The following is a 20,692-nucleotide window of genomic DNA, read 5'->3' as shown; positions in this document are numbered from 1 at the left end:
TAAAAGGTTTGGATCCATAGCTTATTTGCATCTTTAACATGTTTCAAGCATGCATATCCATTTTTTAAAGCATGTGTAGAAAAATTACTTTCTTATCAAATTCATATCTATTGGGGTTGTTGAACTAGTGAAATTTCTCAAACTTGGATGACAAAACTTTTGTGTTCATTTGTGGTGTGTCAATAAATTTTCTTTACTTACGTTTTTTATTGCTTTAAATTTTTTCCATACACAAACTCTAAAATTTTCATTTCGTTGTCATCTATTCTCTTTTTTGTCTACGAGATGAAGGGAAAAGTGAAAACTCAAGTTTAGGTTTAGGAAAAATGTATACATCTAAAATGGCAATGCACAATGCACAATTATAGAGAGAGATATTTCCAAAAGCTTTCTGTATTTTTTAGGGATTTAAACCTCTTTTTAGTTTTTATATATTAGATTTTGCAATCGTCGGGAAAATGAGAGGTGAGGAAAAAAATATGGCTTGTTACGCATGATAAATCAACTTACAATCATCAATGATCATTCGGTCAGCTTTATGTAAATGGAAAAAATAATGGCTTGTTTGACTAGGTTAAATATCCCAACGCACGTCCACTTGAGAATTTAATGAGCAGTTTTTTATTCTCTTTAAAAGGTTTGGATCCATAGGTCATTTGCATCTTTAACATGTTTCAAGCATGCATATCTATTTTTTAAAGCTTGTGTAGAAAAATCTCTTTCTTATCAAATTCCAAGCTATTGGGTTGTTGAACTAGTGGAATTTTCCAAACTTGGTTGACAAAACTTTTGTGTTCATTTGTGGTGTGTGAATAAATTTTCTTTATTTAATTTTGTTATTTCTTTAAATTTTTTCCATACACAAACTCTAAAATTTTCAGTTCGGTTTCATCTATTCTCTTTTTTTTCTACGAGATGAAGGGAAAAGTGAAAGCTCAAGTTTTGATTTAAGAAAAAAGTATACATCTAAAATGGAAATACAGAAAGGGAAATTATAGAGAGCCAATTTATTGGGGTTGTTAAACTAGTGGAATTTCCCAAACTTGGATGACAAAACTTTTGTGTTCATTTGTGGTGTGTGAATAAATTCTACTTATGTTTGTTATTGCTTTAAATTTTTTCCATACACAAACTCTAAAATTTTCATTTCGATGTCATCTACTCTCTTTTTTGTCTACGAGATAAAGGGAAAAGTGAAAACTCAAGTTTTGATTAAAGAAAAATGTATACATCTAAATTTAAATGCACAATTCACAAATATAGAGAGAGATATTTCCAAAACGTTTCTATAATTTTTAGGGATTTAAACCTCTTTTTATTTTTTATGTATTTTTGCAATCGTCAGGAAAAGGGGAGGTGAGGGAATTTTAACTGAGTGTTGAATCCCAACCAAAAAGTCATTCCTTAAAAAAATATGGACCGTTACGCATGATAATGCACTTTACAATCATCAATGATCGTTAGGTCAGTTTTTTGTATGTGGGCAAAAAAATTACTTGTTTGACTCAGTTAAATATCCCGCCGCACGTTCACTTGAGAATTTAATGAGCAATTTTTTATTCTCTTTAAAAATGTTTGGATCCATAGCTCATTTGCATCTTTAACATGTTTCAAGCATGTATATCCATTTTTAATGCAAGTGTAGAAATATCTCTTTGTTATCAAATTCCAATCTATTGGGGTTGTTGAACTAGTGAAATTTCTCAAACTTAGATGACAAAAATTTTGTGTTCATTTGTGGTGTGTCAATAAATTTTCTTTACTTACGTTTGTTATTGCTTTAAATTTTTTCCATACACAAACTCTAAAATTTTCATTTCGTTGTCATCTATTCTCTTTTTTGTCTACGAGATGAAGGGAAAAGTGAAAACTCAAGTTTAGATTTAGGAAAAATGTATACATCTAAAATGAAAATGCACAATGCGCAATTATAGAGAGAGATATTTCCAATAGCTTTCTGTATTTTTTTGGGATTTAGACCTCTGTTTAGTTTTTATATATTAGGTTTTGCAATCGTTGGGAAAAGGAGAGGCGAGGGAATTTTAACTCAGTGTTGAATCCCAACCCAAACTTCATTCCTTACAAAAATATGGCCTGTTACGCATGATAAATCAACTTACAATCATCAATGATCATTTGGTCATCTTTATATAAATGGGAAAAATAATGGCTTATTTGACTAGGTTAAATATCCCAACGCACGCTCACTTGAGAATTTATTGAGCAGTTTTTAATTCTCTTTAAAAGGTTTGGATCCATAGGTCATTTGCATCTTTAACATGTTTCAAGCATGCATATCCATTTTTTAAAGCTTGTGTAGAAAAATCTCTTTCTTATCAAATTCCAAGCTATTGGGTTGTTGAGCTAGTGGAATTTTCTAAACTTGGATGACAAAAATTTTGTGTTCATTTGTGGTGTGTGAATAAATTTTCTTTATTTATTTTTGTTATTTCTTTAAATTTTTTCCATACACAAACTCTAAAATTTTCATTTCGATTTCATCTATTCTCTTTTTTGTCTACGAGATGAAGGGAAAAGTGAAAGCTCAAGTTTTGATTTAAGAAAAAAGTATACATCTAAAATGGAAATACACAAAGGGAAATTATAGAAAGTCATTCTATTGGGGTTGTTAAACTAGTGGAATTTCCCAAACTTGGATGACAAAACTTTTGTGTTCATTTGCGGTGTGTGAATAAATTCTACTTACGTTTGTTATTGCTTTAAATTTTTTCCATACACAAACTCTAAAATTTTCATTTCGATATCATCTATTCTCTTTTTTGTCTACGAGATAAAGGGAAATGTGAAAACTCAAGTTTTGATTAAAGAAAAATGTATACATCTAAATTGAAATGCACAATGCACAATTATAGAGAGAGATATTTCCAAAACGTTTCTGTTATTTTTAGGGATTTAAACCTCTTTTTAGTTTTTATGTATCAGGTTTTGCAATCGTCGAGAAAAGGGGAGGCGAGGGAATTTTAACTGAGTGTTGAATCCCAACCCAAAAGTCATTCCTTAAAAAAATAAGGACCGTTACGCATGATAAACCACTTTACAATCATCAATGATCATTATGTCAGCTTTTTGTAAGTGGGCAAAATAATTACTTGTTTGACTCGGTTAAATATCCCACAGCATGTTCACTTGAGAATTTAATGAGCAATTTTTTATTCTCTTTAGAAGGTTTGGATCCATAGGTCATTTGCATCTTTGACATGTTTCAAGCATGCAAATCCATTTTTTAAAGCATGTGTAGAAATATCTCTTTCTTATCAAATTCCAAGCTATTGGGGTTGTTGAACTAGTGGAATTTCCGAAACTTGGATGACAAAACTTTTGTGTTCATTTGTGGTGTGTGAATAAAATTTTTTTACTTACTTTTTTTATTGCTTTAAATTTTTTCAATACACAAACTCTAAAATTTTCATTTCATTGTCATCTATTCCCTTTTTTTTCTACAAATTGGAGGGAAAAGTGAAAACTCAAGTTTTGATTTAAGAAAAAAGCATAGATCTAAAAAGGAAATGCACAATGCACAAATATAGAGAGAGATCTTTCCAAAAAGTTTCGGTAATTTTTAGGGATTTCAAACTCTTTTTAGTTTTTATATATCAGATTTTGCAATCGTCGGGAAAAGGAGAGGCGAGGGAATTTTAACAAAGTGTTGAATCCCAACCCAAAAGTCATTTCTTACAAAAATATGGCCCATTACGCATGATAAATCACTTTACAATCATCAATGATCGTTAGGTCAGCTTTTTGTAAATGGGCAAAATAATGGGTTGTTTGACTCGGTTAAATATTTCCCGCAAGTTCACTTGAGAATTTAATGGCCAATTTTTTATTCTCTTAAAAAGGTTTGCATCCATAGGTCATTTGCATCTTTAACATGTTTCAAGCTTGCATATCCATTTCTTAAAGCATGTGTAGAAATCTTTCTTTCTTATAAAATTCCAAGCTATTGGGGTTATTGAACTAGTGAAATTTCCCAAACTTGGATGACAAAACTTTTGTGTTCATTTGTGGTGTGTGAATAAATTTTCTTTACTTACGTTTTTTATTGCTTTAAATTTTTTCCATACACAAACTCTTAAAATTTTATTTCGTTGTCATCTACTCTCTTTTTTGTCTACGAGATGAAGGGAAAAGTGAAATCTCTAGTTTAGATTTGGGAAAAATGTATACATCTAAAATGTAAATGCACAGTGCACAAATATAGAGAGAGATATTTCCAAAACTTTTCTGTATTTTTTAGGGATTTAAACCTCTTTTTAGTTTTTATATATCGGGTTTTGCAACCGTCGGGAAAAGGAGAGGCGAGGGAATTTTAACTCAGTGTTGAATCCCAACCCATAAGTCATTACTTAAAAAATTATGGCCCATTACACATGATAAATCACTTTACAATCATCAACGATCGTTAGGTCAGCTTTTTGTAAATGGGCAAAATAATGGTTTGTTTGACTCGGTTAAATATCCCACCTCACGTTCACTTGAGAATTTAATGAGCAGTTTTTTATTCTCTTTAAAAAGGTTTGGATCCATAGGGGTCATTTGCATCTTTAACATGTTTCAAGCATGCATATCCATTTTTTAAAGCATGTGTAGAAATATCTCTTTCTTATCAAATTCCAAGCTATTGGGGTTGTTGTACTAGTGGAATTTCCCTAACTTGGATGACAAAACTTTTGTGTTCATTTGTGGTGCGTGAATATATTTTCTTTACTTACGTTTTTTATTACTTTAAATTTTTTCCATACACAAACTCTAAAATTTTCATTTCGCTGTCATCTATTCTCTGTTTTGTCTACGAGATGAAGGGAAAAGTGAAAACTCAAGTTTTGATTTAAGAAAAAAGTATACATCTAAAATAGAAATGCACAATGGAAAATTATAGAGAGAGATATTTCCAAAAAGATTGTGTAATTTTTAGGGATTTAAACCTCTTTTTAGTTTTTATATATGAGGTTTTGCAATCATCGGGAAAAGGGGAGGTGAGGGAATTTTAACTGAGTGTTGAATCCCAACCCAAAAGTCATTCCTTACAAAAATATGGCCCGTTACGCATGATAATTCAGTTTATAGTCATCAATGATCGTTAGGTCAGCTTTTTGTAAATGGGCAAAATAATGGCTTGTTTGACTCGGTAAAATATCCCACCGCACGTTCACTTGAGAATTCAATGAGCAATTTGTTATTCTCTTTAAAAAGTTTGGATCCATAGGTCATTTTAACATGTTTCAAGCTCGCATATCCATTTTTTAACGCATGTGTAAAAAAATCTCTTTCTTATCAAATTCCAATCTATTGGGGTTGTTGAACTAGTGGAATTTCCCAAAGTTCGATGGCAAAACTTTTGTGTTCATTTGTGGTGTGTGAATAAATTTTCTTTACTTACGTTTGTTGTTGCTATAAATTTTTTCCATACACAAAGTCTAAAGTTTTTATTTCGTTGTCATCTATTCTCTTTTTTGTCAACAAGATGAAGGGAAAAGTCAAAGCTCAAGTTTTGATTTAAGAAAAATGTATACATAAAAAATGTAAATCCACAATGCACAAATATGGAGAGAGATATTTCCAAAAAATTTCTGTAATTTTTAGGGATTTAAACCTCTTTTTAGTTTTTCTATATCAGGTTTTGCAATCGTCGGGAAAAGGAGAGGCGAGGGAATTTTAACTGAGGGTTGAATCCCAACCCAAAATTCTTTCCTTAAAAAAATGTGGCGCGTTACGCATGATAAATCACTTTACAATCATCAATGATCGTTAGGTCAGCTTTTTGTAAATGGGCAAAATAATGGCTTGTTTGACTCGGTTAAATATCCCACCGCAGGTTCATTTGAGAATTCAATGAGCGGTTTGTTATTTTCTTTAAAAGGTTTGGATCCATAGCTCATTTGGATCTTTAACATGTTTCAAGTATGCATATCCATTTTTTAAAGCATGTGTAGAAAAATCCCTTTCTTATCAAATTCCAATCTATAGGAGTTGTTGAACTTGTGGAATTTCCCAAACTTTGATGTCGAAACTTTTGTGTTCATTTGTGGTGTGTGAATAAATTTTCTTTACTTACGTTTGTTATTGCTTTAAATTTTTTCCATACACAAACTCTAAAATTTTCATTTCGTTGTCATCTACTCTCTTTTTTGTCTACGAGATGAAGGGAAAAGTGAAATCTCTAGTTTAGATTTAGAAAAAATGTATACATCTAAAATGGAAATGCACAATGCACAAATATAGAGAGAGATATTTCCAAAAAGTTTCTGTATTTTTTAGGGATTTAAACCTCTTTTTAGTTTTTATATATCAGGTTTTGCAATCGTCGGGAAAAGGAGAGGCGAGGGAATTTGAACTCAGTGTTGAATCCCAACCCATAAGTCATTACTTACAAAAATATGGCCCATTACACATGATAAATCACTTTACCATCATCAACGATCATTAGGTCAGCTTTTTGTAAATGGGCAAAATAATGGCTTGTTTGACTCGGTTAAATATCCCACCGCACGTTCACTTGAGAAGTTAATGAGCAATTTTTTATTCTCTTTAAAAAGGTTTAGATCCATAGGTCATTTGCATCTTTAACTTGTTTCAAGCATGCATATCCATTTTTTAAAGCATGTGTAGAAATATCTCTTTCTTATCAAATTCAAAGCTATTGGGGTTGTTGTACTAGTAGAATTTCCCAAATAGGGATGACAAAATTTTGTGTTCATTTGTGGTGCGTGAATGAATTTTCTTTACTTACGTTTTTTATTGCTTTAAATTTTTTCCATGCACAAACTCTAAAATTTTCATTTCGTTGTCATCTATTCTCTGTTTTGTCTACGAGATGAAGAGAAAAGTGAAAACTCAAGTTTTGATTTAAGAAAAAAGTATACATCTAAAATGGAAATGCACAATGGAAAATAATAGAGAGAGATATTTCCAAAAAGTTTATGTAATTTTTTGGGATTTAAACCACTTTTTAGTTTTTATATATGAGGTTTTGCAATCATCGGGAAAAGGGGAGGCGAGGGAATTTTAACTGAGTGTTGAATCCCAACCCAAAATTCATTCCTTACAAAAATATGGCCTATTACGCATGATAAGTCAATTTAAAATCATCAATGATCGTTAGGTCAGCTTAATGTAAATGGGCAAAATAATGACTTGTTTGTCTCGGTTAAATATCCCAATGCATGTTCACTTGAGAATTTAATGAGCAGATTTTTATTCTCTTTAAAAGGTTTGGATCCATAGGTCATTTGCATCTTTAACATGTTTCAAGCATGCATATCCATTTTTTAAAGCATGTGTAGAAAAATCTCTTTCTTATCAAATTCCAAACTATTGGGTTGTTGAACTAGTGGAATTTTCCAAACTTGGATGACAAAACTTTTGTGTTCATTTGTGGTGTGTGAATAAATTTTCTTTATTGAATTTTGTTATTGCTTTAAAATTTTTCCATACACAAACTCTAAAATTTTCATTTCGTTTTCATCTATTCTCTTCTTTGTCTACGAGATGAAGGGAAAAGTGAAAACTCAAGTTTTGATTTAAGAAAAAAGTATACATCTAAAATGGAAATATACAAAGGGAAATTATAGAGAGCCAATCTATTGGGGTTTTTAAACTAGTGGAATTTCCCAAACTTGGATGACAAAACTTTTCTGTTCATTTGTAGTGTGTGAATAAACTTTACTTACGTTTGTTATTGCTTTAAATTTTTTCCACACACAAACTCTAAAATTTTCATTTCGATGTCATCTATTCTCTTTTTTGTCTACGAGATGAAGGGAAAAGTGAAAACTCAAGTTTTGATTAAGGAAAAATGTATACATCTAAAATTGAAATGCACAATGCACAAATATAGAGAGAGATATTGTTATGGTCCCTAGCCATGGATCTAGTAACTCGGCGAGTTGAATATGAATCCAGCACTGTTAGAGGGTTTCTTAACACGTTTTTGTGAAAAGAAACTATCTTTTTCTTCCCTCACACGTTATAATTGAAAAGGAGTTTCCTTTTCTCAATTATAGATGCAACCAGCAAGTTAAAGGACTGTTTAAGCACTCAGATATGAAACCCCTCTTTTATGATTCATGTGAAGAGGGTTTTACTTGCTGTAATTACTCAAGAACAACCCCTTTCCCTTTACTGAATTCATTCCCCTTGAAAAGGAGTTTCCTTTTCTTAATTATGAATGCACCAATTCAAGCAAGAGACTGTTTTAAGGATCCAATTATGAAACCCCACTTTATACCTCACATCAATGAGTAGGGTTTCTGAATTCATGCAACTACCAATGCTGAATGTAAAGAGGGCAGTCTCTAGCTCTTGTAAACTCGGAAAAGATAGATAAAAATACCTCTTGAAGACCTCCTTCAATTCAGCAACTCGAAAATCCCTTTCTTAATGCTAAGACTCAACCAAATCCTCCTTCCCTCACTACTGGTTCGTGGAAGAGATGGATGACTATTGCAGCATGGAAGAGAAGGCTGATTTCTCCTCTTTTTCCTTCCAAGATCTCCTCAAAGACTCCCCAATGGATGCAGCAAACCCCCAAGATAGTTCACACCAAGAACCCTAAAATAGAGAGCCTAGAAGGAACCTAAATTACCCTAGTTTATGCTAATTCCGAACTTCCTTTATTTCTCCATCCTTACTCCTTAAATAGGGTAATTAACATCAACATAGGTTAGGGTTATTAAACCCAATTCTACCCCTACCTTTAAGTCTTATTACAAATCAATAAAATTCGAAATTAAAAGCAACATAAATAATAAAAGTAAAGTAGATGACTCAGTCTTATTGAGTCCATAACATCTGCCCCCCCCTTGGAGATCGAGCTTGACCTCAAGCTCGGAAGCTGGGTAGACCTGGTGAAAGTTGTCGAGCCGCTCCCATTTTGCGTAGTTGTGGCCGATTGCTGCCCAGTAATGGCATGCAGGGAGATGTCCGGTGGTTCTTCCTCAATCATATCCTCTGTCACCTCGATATCCTCATCTTCAACCTTATCGATCAAAAACAATCTTTTGCACTGATGCCCAACCCGATATGGTTCATCACAGTTGTAACATAGATTCTTAGCCCGCCGTTCTGCCATCTCAGCACTTGTCAATTTTTTTATATAAGGAGTTGTAGGATGACTAGATCTCAGATCCCCTGTCAAAGTAATACCCGGGTTGTTTCTCGGAGGAATGCGCTCCCCTGACCCTGGAGGTCGCCTGTGTTGTGCCTGTTGTCGCAATTCTAAAGCACGAGCTATATTCATAGCGCTGGATAAGTCAACAGGTGCATAGAGCTCCACCTCAAGCTTTAAGGCCTCTGTCAGTCCTGCTGTAAATAGCGCAACTTGCTGATCCACTTGTACCATACTGCTGGCTCGTGCTAATTTTTCCTGGAATAATTTTTGATATTGCTCCACGGCCCCAGTTTGGCGTAGTAAAACCAAATCTCCCAAAGGGTTACTGTAAGCCGGAGGACCAAAACGGAGAGAACACTGTCGCTTAAATTCATCCCAATCTACCACCTCGCTATCAACCTCAACTAGCTGGTACCAAAGTTGTGCTTCCCCTAGTAAGTGGAAAACAGCTACGTTGACTCGGTCATAGGTTGGGACTCGCTGATGGCTAAAAAATTTTTCACATCGATACAACCATATCAAAGGGTCTTCTGACCCATTATAAGTAGGGAATTCCATTTTAGTATACCTCGGAACAGTGCCTCCCCCAGGTAGAAGTGTCCCCCCGGAATGAGGGATCCTTGCTGTCCTGAAAAACTCGTGCGCCTCGGAAATTCATCTCCCCCTCTGTTATACGAATGGTCCCCTCCTCTCTGATCTGGAATGAGGGGTACAGTCCCTCCCCCATGGTTGAGGTGTCCCCCCGGAATGAAGGGTCCTTGCTGACCCAAGAAACTCGTGTGTCTAGTAAACTCATCTCCCCCTCTGATCTGCGAATGGTCTCCCGGAATTGGGTTCTTCCCAGTGCTCAGACCAGTCTCCATGCTATCCATCCTTCCTTTCAAAGTTTCCAAACTGAGAGTGAACTTCTCCTCCAATGCAGCAAATTTCTTGCCAGTAGTTAGACCATTCTCCATGCTATCCATCCTTCCCTTCAAGGTCTCCATATCGATATCAATTTTTGAGAACCTCTCTAGGACAATATCAAATTTTCTTTCAAGCAATTCAAAGTATTCATTGGTGCTTCTCTCTACCGGGTTACCCTGCTCTGATACCAAGTTGTTATGGTCCCTAGCCATGGATCTAGTAACTCGGCGAGTTGAATATGAATCCAGCACTGTTAGAGGGTTTCTTAACACGTTTTTGTGAAAAGAAACTATCTTTTTCTTCCCTCACACGTTATAATTGAAAAGGAGTTTCCTTTTCTCAATTATAGATGCAACCAGCAAGTTAAAGGACTGTTTAAGCACTCAGATATGAAACCCCTCTTTTATGATTCATGTGAAGAGGGTTTTACTTGCTGTAATTACTCAAGAACAACCCCTTTCCCTTTACTGAATTCATTCCCCTTGAAAAGGAGTTTCCTTTTCTTAATTATGAATGCACCAATTCAAGCAAGAGACTGTTTTAAGGATCCAATTATGAAACCCCACTTTATACCTCACATCAATGAGTAGGGTTTCTGAATTCATGCAACTACCAATGCTGAATGTAAAGAGGGCAGTCTCTAGCTCTTGTAAACTCGGAAAAGATAGATAAAAATACCTCTTGAAGACCTCCTTCAATTCAGCAACTCGAAAATCCCTTTCTTAATGCTAAGACTCAACCAAATCCTCCTTCCCTCACTACTGGTTCGTGGAAGAGATGGATGACTATTGCAGCATGGAAGAGAAGGCTGATTCCTCCTCCTTTTCCTTCCAAGATCTCCTCAAAGACTCCCCAATGGATGCAGCAAACCCCCAAGATAGTTCACACCAAGAACCCTAAAATAGAGAGCCTAGAAGGAACCTAAATTACCCTAGTTTATGCTAATTCCGAACTTCCTTTATTTCTCCATCCTTACCCCTTAAATAGGGTAATTAACATCAACATAGGTTAGGGTTATTAAACCCAATTCTACCCCTACCTTTAAGTCTTATTACAAATCAATAAAATTCGAAATTAAAAGCAACATAAATAATAAAAGTAAAGTAGATGACTCAGTCTTATTGAGTCCATAACAGATATTTCCAAAACGTTTCTATAATTTTTAGGGATTGAAACCACTTTTTAGTTTTTATATATCAGGTTTTGCAATCGTCGAGAAAAGGGGAGGCGAAGGAATTTTAACTGAGTGTTGAAACCCAATCCAAAAGTCATTCCTTACAAAAATATGGTACCTTACGTAGGATAAATCAGTTTACAATCATCAATGATCCTTAGGTCTGCTTTTTGTAAATGGGAAAAATAATGGCTTGTTTGACACGGTTAAATATCCCACCGCACGTTCACTTGAGAATTTAATGAGCAATTTTTTATTCTCTTTAAAAGGTTTGGATCTATAGGTCATTTGGATCTTTAACATGTTTCATGCATGTTTATCCATTTTTTAACGTATGTGTAGAAATATCTCTTTCTTATCAAATTTCAAGCAATTGGGGTTGCTGAACTAGTGGAATTTCCCAAATTTGGATGACAAAAATTTTGTGTTCATTTGTGGTGTGCGAATAAATTTTCTTTACTTACTTTTTTTATTGCTTTAAATTTTTTCCATACAAAAACACTAAAATTTTCATACCGTTGTCATCCATTCTCTTTTTTGTCAACGAGAAGAAGGGAAAAGTGAAAACTCAAGTTTTGGTTTAAGAAAAAAGTATATATCTAAAATGGAAATGCACAATGCACAAATATAGACAGAGATATTTCCAAAAAGTTTCTGTAATTTGTTGGGATTTAAACCTCTTTTTAGTTTTACTATATCAGGTTTTGCAATCGTCGGGAAAAGGAGAGGCGAGGGAATTTTAACTGAGTGGTGAATCCCAACCCAAAAGTCATTCCTTATAAAAATATGGCCCATTACTCATGATAAATCACTTTAAAATCATCAATGATCATTAGGTCAGCTTTTTGTAAATGGGAAAAATAATGGTTTGTTTGACTCGGTTAAATATCCCACCGCACGTTCACTTGAGAATTCAATGATCAGTTTGTTATTATCTTTAAAAATTCCAATCTATTGGGGTTGTTGAATTAGTGAAATTTTCCAAAGTTCGGCGACAAAACTTTTGTGTTCATTTGTGGTGTGTGAATAAATTTTCTTTACTTACGTTTGTCGTTGTCATCTATTTTCTTTTTTTTTCCACAAGATGAAGGGAAAAGTGAAAACTCAAGTTTAGATTTAGGAAAAATGTATACATCTAAAATGGAAATGCTCAATGCACAAATATAGAGAGAGATATTTCCAAAAAATTCTTTATTTTTTAGCGATTTAAACCTCTTTTTAGTTTTTATATATCAGGTTTTACAATCATCGAGATAAGGAGAGGCGAGTGAATTTTAACTCAGTGTTGAATCCCAACCCAAAGGTCATTCCTTACAAAAATATGGCCTGTTACGCATGATAAATCATTTTACAATCATCAATGATTGTTAGGTCAGCTTTATGTAAATGGGCAAAATAATGGATTGTTTGACTCAGTTAAATATCCCACTGCACGTTCACTTGAGAATTTAATGAGCAGTTTTGTAATCTCTTTAAAAGGATTGGATTCATAGCTCATTTGCATCTTTAACATGTTTCAATCATGCATATCCTTTTTTTAAAACATGTGTAGAAAAATCTCTTTCTTATCAAATTCCAAGTTATTGGGTTGTTGAACTAGTGGAATTTCCCAAACTTGGATGATAAAACTTTTGTGTTCATTTGGCTTGTGTGAATAAATTTTCTTTACTTAATTTTGATATTACTTTAAATTTTTTCCATAGACAAACTCTAAAATTTTCATTTCGATGTTATCTATTCTCTTTTTTGTCTACGAGATGAAGGGAAAAGTGAAAACTCATGTTTTGATTTAAGAAAAAAGTATACATCTAAAATGGAAATGCACAATGGAAAATTATAGAGAGCCAATCTATTGGGGTTTTTAAACTAGTGGAATTTCCCAAACTTGGATGAAAGAACTTTTGTGTTCATTTGTGGTGTGTGAATAAATTTTTCTTACGTTTGTAATTTCTATAAATTGTTTCCATACACAAACTCTAAAATTTTCATTTCGTTGTCATTTATTCTATTTTTTGTCTACGAGATGAAGGGAAAAATGAAAACTCAAGTTTTGATTTAAGAAAAAAGTATATATCTAATATGGAAATGCACAATGCACAAATATAGAGAGAGATATTTCCAAAACGTTTCTGTAATTTTTTGGGATTTAAACCTCTTTTTAGTTTTTATATATCAGGTTTGGCCATCATCGGGAAAAGGAGAGGCGAGGGAATTTTAACTGAGTGTTGAATCCCAACCCAAAAGTCATTCCTTACTAAAATATTTCCCGTTACGCTTGATAAATCAGTTTACAATCATCAATGATTGTTAGGTCAGCTTTTTGTAAATGGCCAAAATAATGGCTTGTTTGACTCGGTAAAATATCCCACTGAACGTTCACTTGAGAATTTAATGAGTAATTTTGTATTCTGTTTAAAAAAGGTTTGGATCTATAGGTCATATGCATCTTTAACATGTTTCAAGCATGCATATCCATGTTTTAAAGCATGTGTAGAAATATCACTTTCTTATCAAATTCCAATCTATTGGGGTTGTTGAACTAGTGGAATTTCCCAAAGTTCGATGACAAAACTTTTGTGTTCATTTGTGGTGTGTGAATAAATTTTCTTTACTTATGTTTGTCGTTGCTTTAAATTTTTTTCCAGACACAAAGTCTAAAATTTTCATTTCGTTGTCATCTATTCTCCTTTTTGTCTACGAGATGAAGGGAAAAGTGAAAACTCAAGTTTTGATTTAAGAAAAAAGTATATATCTAAAATTGAAAAAATATATATCTAAAAGTATATATCTAAAATGGAGATATTTCCAAAATGTTTCTGTAATTTTTAGGGATTTAAACCTCTTTTTAGCTTTTCTATATCATGTTTTGCAATCATCGGGAAAAGGTGGAGAGGTAATTTTAACTGAGTGTTGAATCCCAACCCAAAAGTTATTCCTTACAAAAATATGGTCGTTACACATGATAAATCACTTTACAATCATCAATGATCGTTAGGTCAGCTTTTTGTTAATGGGCAAAATAATGGCTTGTTTTACTCGGTTAAATATCTCAACGCACGTTCACTTGAGAATTTAAAGAGCAGTGTTTTTTTCTCTTTAAAAGTTTTGAATCCATAGGTCATTTGCATCTTTAACATGTTTCAAGCATGCATATCTATTTTTTTAAACATGTGTAGAAAAATCTCTTTCTTATCAAATTCCAATCTATTGTGGTTGTTAAACTAGTGAAATTTCCCAAACTTGGATGAAAAAACTTTTGTGTTCATTTGTGGTGTGTCAATAAATTTTACTTACGTTTTTTATTGCTTTAAATTTTTTCCTTACACAAACTTTAAAATTTTCATTTCGTTGTCATCTATTCACTTTTTTGTCTACGAGATGAAGGGAAACGTGAAAACTCAAGTTTTGATTTAAGAAAAAAGTATATATCTAAAATGGAAATGCACAATGCACAAATATAGAGAGAGATATTTCCAAAACGTTTCTATAATTTCTAGGGGTTTAAACCTCTTTTTAGTTTTTATATATCAGGTTTTACAATCGCCGGGAAAAGGGGAGGCGAGGGAATTTTCACTGAGTGTTGAATCCCAACCCAAAAGTCATTCCTTACAAAAATATGTTCCGTTACGCATGATAAATCACTTTACAATCATCACTGATCGTTAGGTCAGCTTTTGGTAAATGGGCCAAATAATGGCTTGTTTGACTCGGTTAAATATCCCACCGCACGTTCACTTGAGAATTTAATGAGCAATTTTTTATTCTCTTTGAAAGATTTGGATCCATAGGTTATTGGCATCTTTAACATGTTTTAAGCGTGCATATCCATTTTTTAAAGCATATGTAGAAATATCTCTTTCTTATCAAATTCCAAGCTATTGGGATGTAGAACTAGTGGAATTTCCCAAACTTGGATGACAAAACTTTTGTGTTCATTTGTGGTGTGTGAATAAATTTTCTTTACTTAATTTTGTTATTGCATTAAATTTTTTCCATACACAAACTCTAAAATTTTCATTTCATTGTCATCTATTCTATTTTTTGTCTACGAGATGAAGGGAAAAGTGAAAACTCAAGTTTTGATTTAAGAAAAGAGTATACATCTAAATTGGAAATGCACAATAGAAAATTATAGAGAGCCAATCCATTGAGGTTGTTAAACTAGTGGAATTTCCAAAACTAGGATGACAAAACTTTTGTGTTCATTTGTGGTGTGTGAATAAATTTTACTTATGTTTGTTATTGCTTTAAATTTTTTCCATACACAAACTCTAAAATTTTCATTTCATTGTCATCTGTTCTCTTTTTTGTCTATGAGATGAAGGGAAAAGTGAAAACTCAAGTTTTGATTAAAGAAAAATGTATACATCTAAAATGGAAATGCACAATGCACCAATATAGAGACAGGCATTTCCAAAACCTTTCTGTAATTTTTATGGATTTAAACCTCTTTTTAGTTTTTATATATCAGGTTTTGCAATCGTCGGGAAAAGGGGAGGCGAGGGAATTTTAACTGAGTGTTGAATCCCAACCCAAAAGTCATTCCATACAAAAATATAGACCGTTACGCATGATAAATCACTTTACAATCATCAATGATCATTAGGTCAGCTTTTTGTAAATGGGAAAAATAATGGCTTGTTTGACTCGGTTAAATATCCCACCGCACGTTCACTTGAGAATTTAATGAGCAATTTTTTTTTCTCTTTAAAAGGTTTGGATCCATAGGTCATTTGCATCTATAACATGTTTCAATCATGCATATCCATTTTTTAAAGCATGTCTGGAAATATCTGTTTCTCATTAAATTCCAAGATATTGGGGTTGTTGAACTAGTGGAATTTCCCAAACTTGGATGACAAAATTTTAGTGTTCATTTGTGCTGTGTGAATAAATTTTCTTTACTTACTTTAGTTATGGCTTTAAATTTTTTCCATACACAAAATCTAAAATTTTGTCTACGAGATGAAGGGAAAAGTGAAAACTCAAGTTTTGATTTAAGAAAAATTATATATCGAAAATGAAAATGCACAATGCACAAATATAGAGCGAGATATTTCCAAAATGTTTTTTATATTTTTTGGGATTCAAACCAATTTTTTGTTTTTATATATATGGTTTTTCAATCGTCAGGAAAAGGAGAGGCGAGGGAATTTTAACTGAGTGTTGAATCCCAACCCAAAAGTCATTCCTTACAAAAATATGGCCCGGTACGCATGATAAATCACTTTACAATCATCAATGATCGTTAGGTCAGCGTTTTGTAAATGGGCAAAATAATGACACTTTTGACTCGATTAAATATCCCACCGCAGGTTCACTTGAGAATTCAATGAATGGTTTTTTATTCTCTTTAAAAGGTTTGGAACCATAGCTCATTTGCATCTTTAACATGTTTCAAGCATGCGTATCCATTTTTTAAAAGCATGTGTAGAAAAAAAAATTTCTTATCAAATTTCATGCTATTGGGTTGTTGAACTAGTGGAATTTCCCATACTTAGATGACAAAACTTTTGTGTTCATTTGTGGTGTATGAATAAATTTTCTTTACTTAATTTTGTTATTACTTTAAATTTTTTCCATACACAAACTCTAAAATTTTCATTTCATTGTCATCTATTCTCTTTTTTGTCTACGAGATGAAGGGAAAAGTGAAATCTCAAGTTTTGATTTAAGAAAAAAGTATAAATCTAAAGTGGAAATGCACAATGCACAAATATGGAGAGAGATATTTCCAAAAAATTCCTGTAATTTTTAGGGATTTAAACCTCTTTTTAGTTTTTCTATATCAGGTTTTGCAATCGTCGGGAAAAGGAGAGGCGAGGGAATTTTAACTGAGTGTTGAATCCCAATCCAAAACCCATTCCTTGAAAAAATATGGCCCGTTACGCATGATAAATCACTTTACAATCATCAATGATCGTTAGGTCAGGTTTTTTGTAAATGGGCAAAATAATGGCTTGTTTGACTCAGTTAAATATCCCACCGCACGTTCACTTGAGAATTCAATGAGCGGTTTGTTATTCTCTTTAAAAAGTTTGGATCCATAGGTCATTTGCATCTTTAACATGTTTCAAGAATGCCTATCCATTTTTTAAAGCATGTGTAGAAAAATATCTTTCTTATCAAATTCCAATCTAATGGGGTTGCTAAACTAGTGGAATTTCCCAAAGTTCGATGAGAAAACTTTTGTGTTCATTTGTGGTGTGTGAATAACTTTCCTTTACTTACGTTTGTTGTTGCTTTAAATTTTTTCCATCCACGAAGTCTAAAATTTTTATTTCGTTGTCATCTATTCTCTTTATTGTCTACGAGATGAATGGAAAAGTGAAAACTCAAGTTTTGATTAAAGAAAAATGTATACATCTAAAATGTAAACGCACAATGCACAAATATAGAGAGAGATATTTCCAAAAAGTTTATGTAATTTGTAGGGATTTCAAACTCTTTTTGGTTTTGCTATATCAGGTTTTGCAATCGTCGGGAAAAGGAGAGGCGAGGGAACTTTAACAGAGTGTTGAATCCTAACCCAAAAGTCATTCCTTACAAAAATATGGCCCATTACGCATGATAAATCACTTTAGAATCACCAATGATCGTTAGATCAGCTTTTGGTAAATGGGCAAAATAATGGCTTGTTTGACTCAGTTAAATATCCAACTGCACGTTCACTAGAGAATTTAATGAGAATTTAATGAGCAATTTTTTATTCTCCGTAAAAGCTTTGGATCCATAGGTCATTTGCATCTTTAACATGTTTCAAGCATGCATATCCATTTTTTAAAGCATGTGTAGAAATATCTCTTTCTTATCAAATTCCAAGCTATTGGGTTGTTGAACTAGTGGAATTTCCCTAACTTGGATGACAAAACTTTTGTGTTCATTAGTGGTGTGTGAATAAATTTTCTTTACTTAATTTTGTTATTGCTTTAAATTTTTTCCATACACAAACTCTAAAATTTTCATTTATTTGTCATCTATTCTCTTTTTTGTCTATGAGATGACGGGAAAAGTGAAAACTCAAGTTTTGATTTAAGAAAAAAGTATACGTCTAAAATGGGAATGCACAATGGAAAATTATAGAGAGCCAATCTATTTTGGTTGTTAAACTAGTGGAATTTCCAAAACATGGATACAAAAACTTTTGTGTTCATTTGTGGTGTGTGAATAAATTTCACTTACGTTTGTTATCGCTTTAAATTTTTTCCATACACAACCTCTAAAATTTTCATTTCGTTGTCATCTATTCTCTTTTTTGTCTACGATATGAAGGGAAAAGTGAAAACTTAAGTTTTGATTAAAGAAAAATGTATACATCTAAAATGGAAATGCACAATGCACAAATATAGAGAGAGACATTTCCAAAAAGTTTCTGTAATTTTTCGGGATTTAAACCTCTTTTTAGTTTTTATTTATCAGGTTTTTCAATCGTCGGGAAAAGGGGAGGCGAGGGAATTTTAACTAAGTGTTGAATCCCAACCCAAAAGTCATTCCTTACAAAAATATGGACCGTTACGCATGATAAATCACTTTACAATCATCAATGATCGTTCGATCAACATTTGGTAAATGGGCAAAATAATGGCTTATTTGACTCGGTTAAATATCCCAACACACGTTGACTTGAGAATTTAATGAGCAATTTTTTATTCTCTTTAAAACGTTTGGATCCATAGGTCATTTGAATCTTTAACATGTTTCAAGCATGCATTTCCATTTTTTAAAGCATGTGTAGAAATATCTCTTTCTTATTAAATTCCAAGCTATTCGGGTTCTTGAACTAGTGGAATTTCCCAAACTTAGATGACAAAACTTTTATGTTCATTTGTGGTGTGTGAATAAATTTTCTTTACTTACTTTTTTTATTGCTTTAAATTTTTTCCATACACAAAATCTAAAATTTTCATTTCGTTGTCATCTATTCTCTTTTTTGTCTACGAGATGAAGGGAAAAGTGGAAACTCAAGTTTTGATTTAAGAAAAAAGTATATATCTAAAATGTAAATGCACAATGCAAAAATATAGAGAGAGATATTTCCAAAACGTTTCTGTAATTTTTAGGGATTTAAACCTCTTTTTAGTTTTTATATATCAGGTTTTGCAATCGTCGGGAAAAGGAGAGGCGAGGGAATTTTAACTGAGTGTTGAATCCCAAACCAAAATTTATTCCTTACAAAATAATGGCCCATTACGCATGATAAATCACTTTACAATCATCAATGATCGTTAGGTCAGCTTTTTGTAAATGGGCAAAAAAATGGCTTGTTTGACTCGGTTAAATATCCCACAGCACGTTCACTTGAGAATTTAATGAGCAATTTTTTATTCTCTTTAAAAGGTTTGGATCCATAGGTCATTTTCATCTTTAACATGTTTCAATCATGCATATCCATTTTTTTAAGCATGTGTAGAAAAATCTCTTTCTTATCAAATTCCAAGCTATTGGATTGTTGAAGTAGGGGAATTTCCCAAACTTGGATGACAAAACTTTTGTGTTCATTTGTGCTGTGTGAATAAATTTTCTTTACTTAGTTTTGTTATTGCTTTAAATTTTTTCCATATACAATATCTAAAATTTTTATTTTGTTGTCATCTATTCTCTTTTTTGTCTACGAGATGAAGGGAAAAGTGAAAACTCAAGTTTTGACTTAAGAAAAAATTATATGTCTTAAATGAAAATGCACAATGCACAAATAAAGAGAGAGATATTTCCAAAAAGTTTTTGTAATTTTTAGGGATTTAAACCTCTTTTTAGTTTTTATATATCAGGTTTTGCAATCGTCGGGAAAAGGAGAGGCAAGGGAATTTTAAATTAGTGTTGAATCCGAACCCAAAAGTCATTCCTTAAAAAAATATGGCCCATTACGCATGATAAATCACTTTAAAATCATCAATGATCGTTAGGTCAGCTTTTTGTAAATGGGCAAAATACCGGCTTTTTTGACTTGGTTAAATATCCCACCGCACTTTCACAAGAGAATTTAATGAGCAATTTTTTATTATCTTTAAATGGATTGGATTCATAGGTCATTTGCATCTTTAACATGTTTCAAGCATGCATATCCATTTTTTATAGCATGTGTAGAAATATCTCTTTCTTATCAAATTCCAAATTATTGGGGTTGTTGAACTAGTGGAATTTCCCAAACGTGGATCACAAAACTTTTGTGTTCATTTGTGGTGTGTGCATAAATTTTCTTTACTTACTTTTGTTATTTATTTAAGTATTTTCCATACACAAACTCTAAAATTTTCATTTCGTTGTCATCTATTCTCTTTTTTGGCTACGAGATGAAGGGAAAAGTGAAAACTCAAGTTTTGATTTAAGAAAAAAGTATACATCTAAAATGGAAATGCACAATGCACAAATATAGAGAGAGATATTTCTAAAAAGTTTTTGTAATTTGTAGGGATTTAAAACTCCTTTTAATTTTTCTATATCAGGTTTTGCAATTGTCGGGAAAAGGAGAGGTGAGGGAATTT

The sequence above is a fragment of the Aristolochia californica genome, unplaced genomic scaffold, assembly GCF_029961685.1.
Source record: "Aristolochia californica isolate CCGP_79_NKW_82.1479 unplaced genomic scaffold, dmAriCali1.0.hap1 SCAF_9, whole genome shotgun sequence".
Lineage (NCBI taxonomy): Eukaryota > Viridiplantae > Streptophyta > Magnoliopsida > Piperales > Aristolochiaceae > Aristolochia > Aristolochia californica.
Note: the sequence above shows the minus strand (reverse complement) of the source record.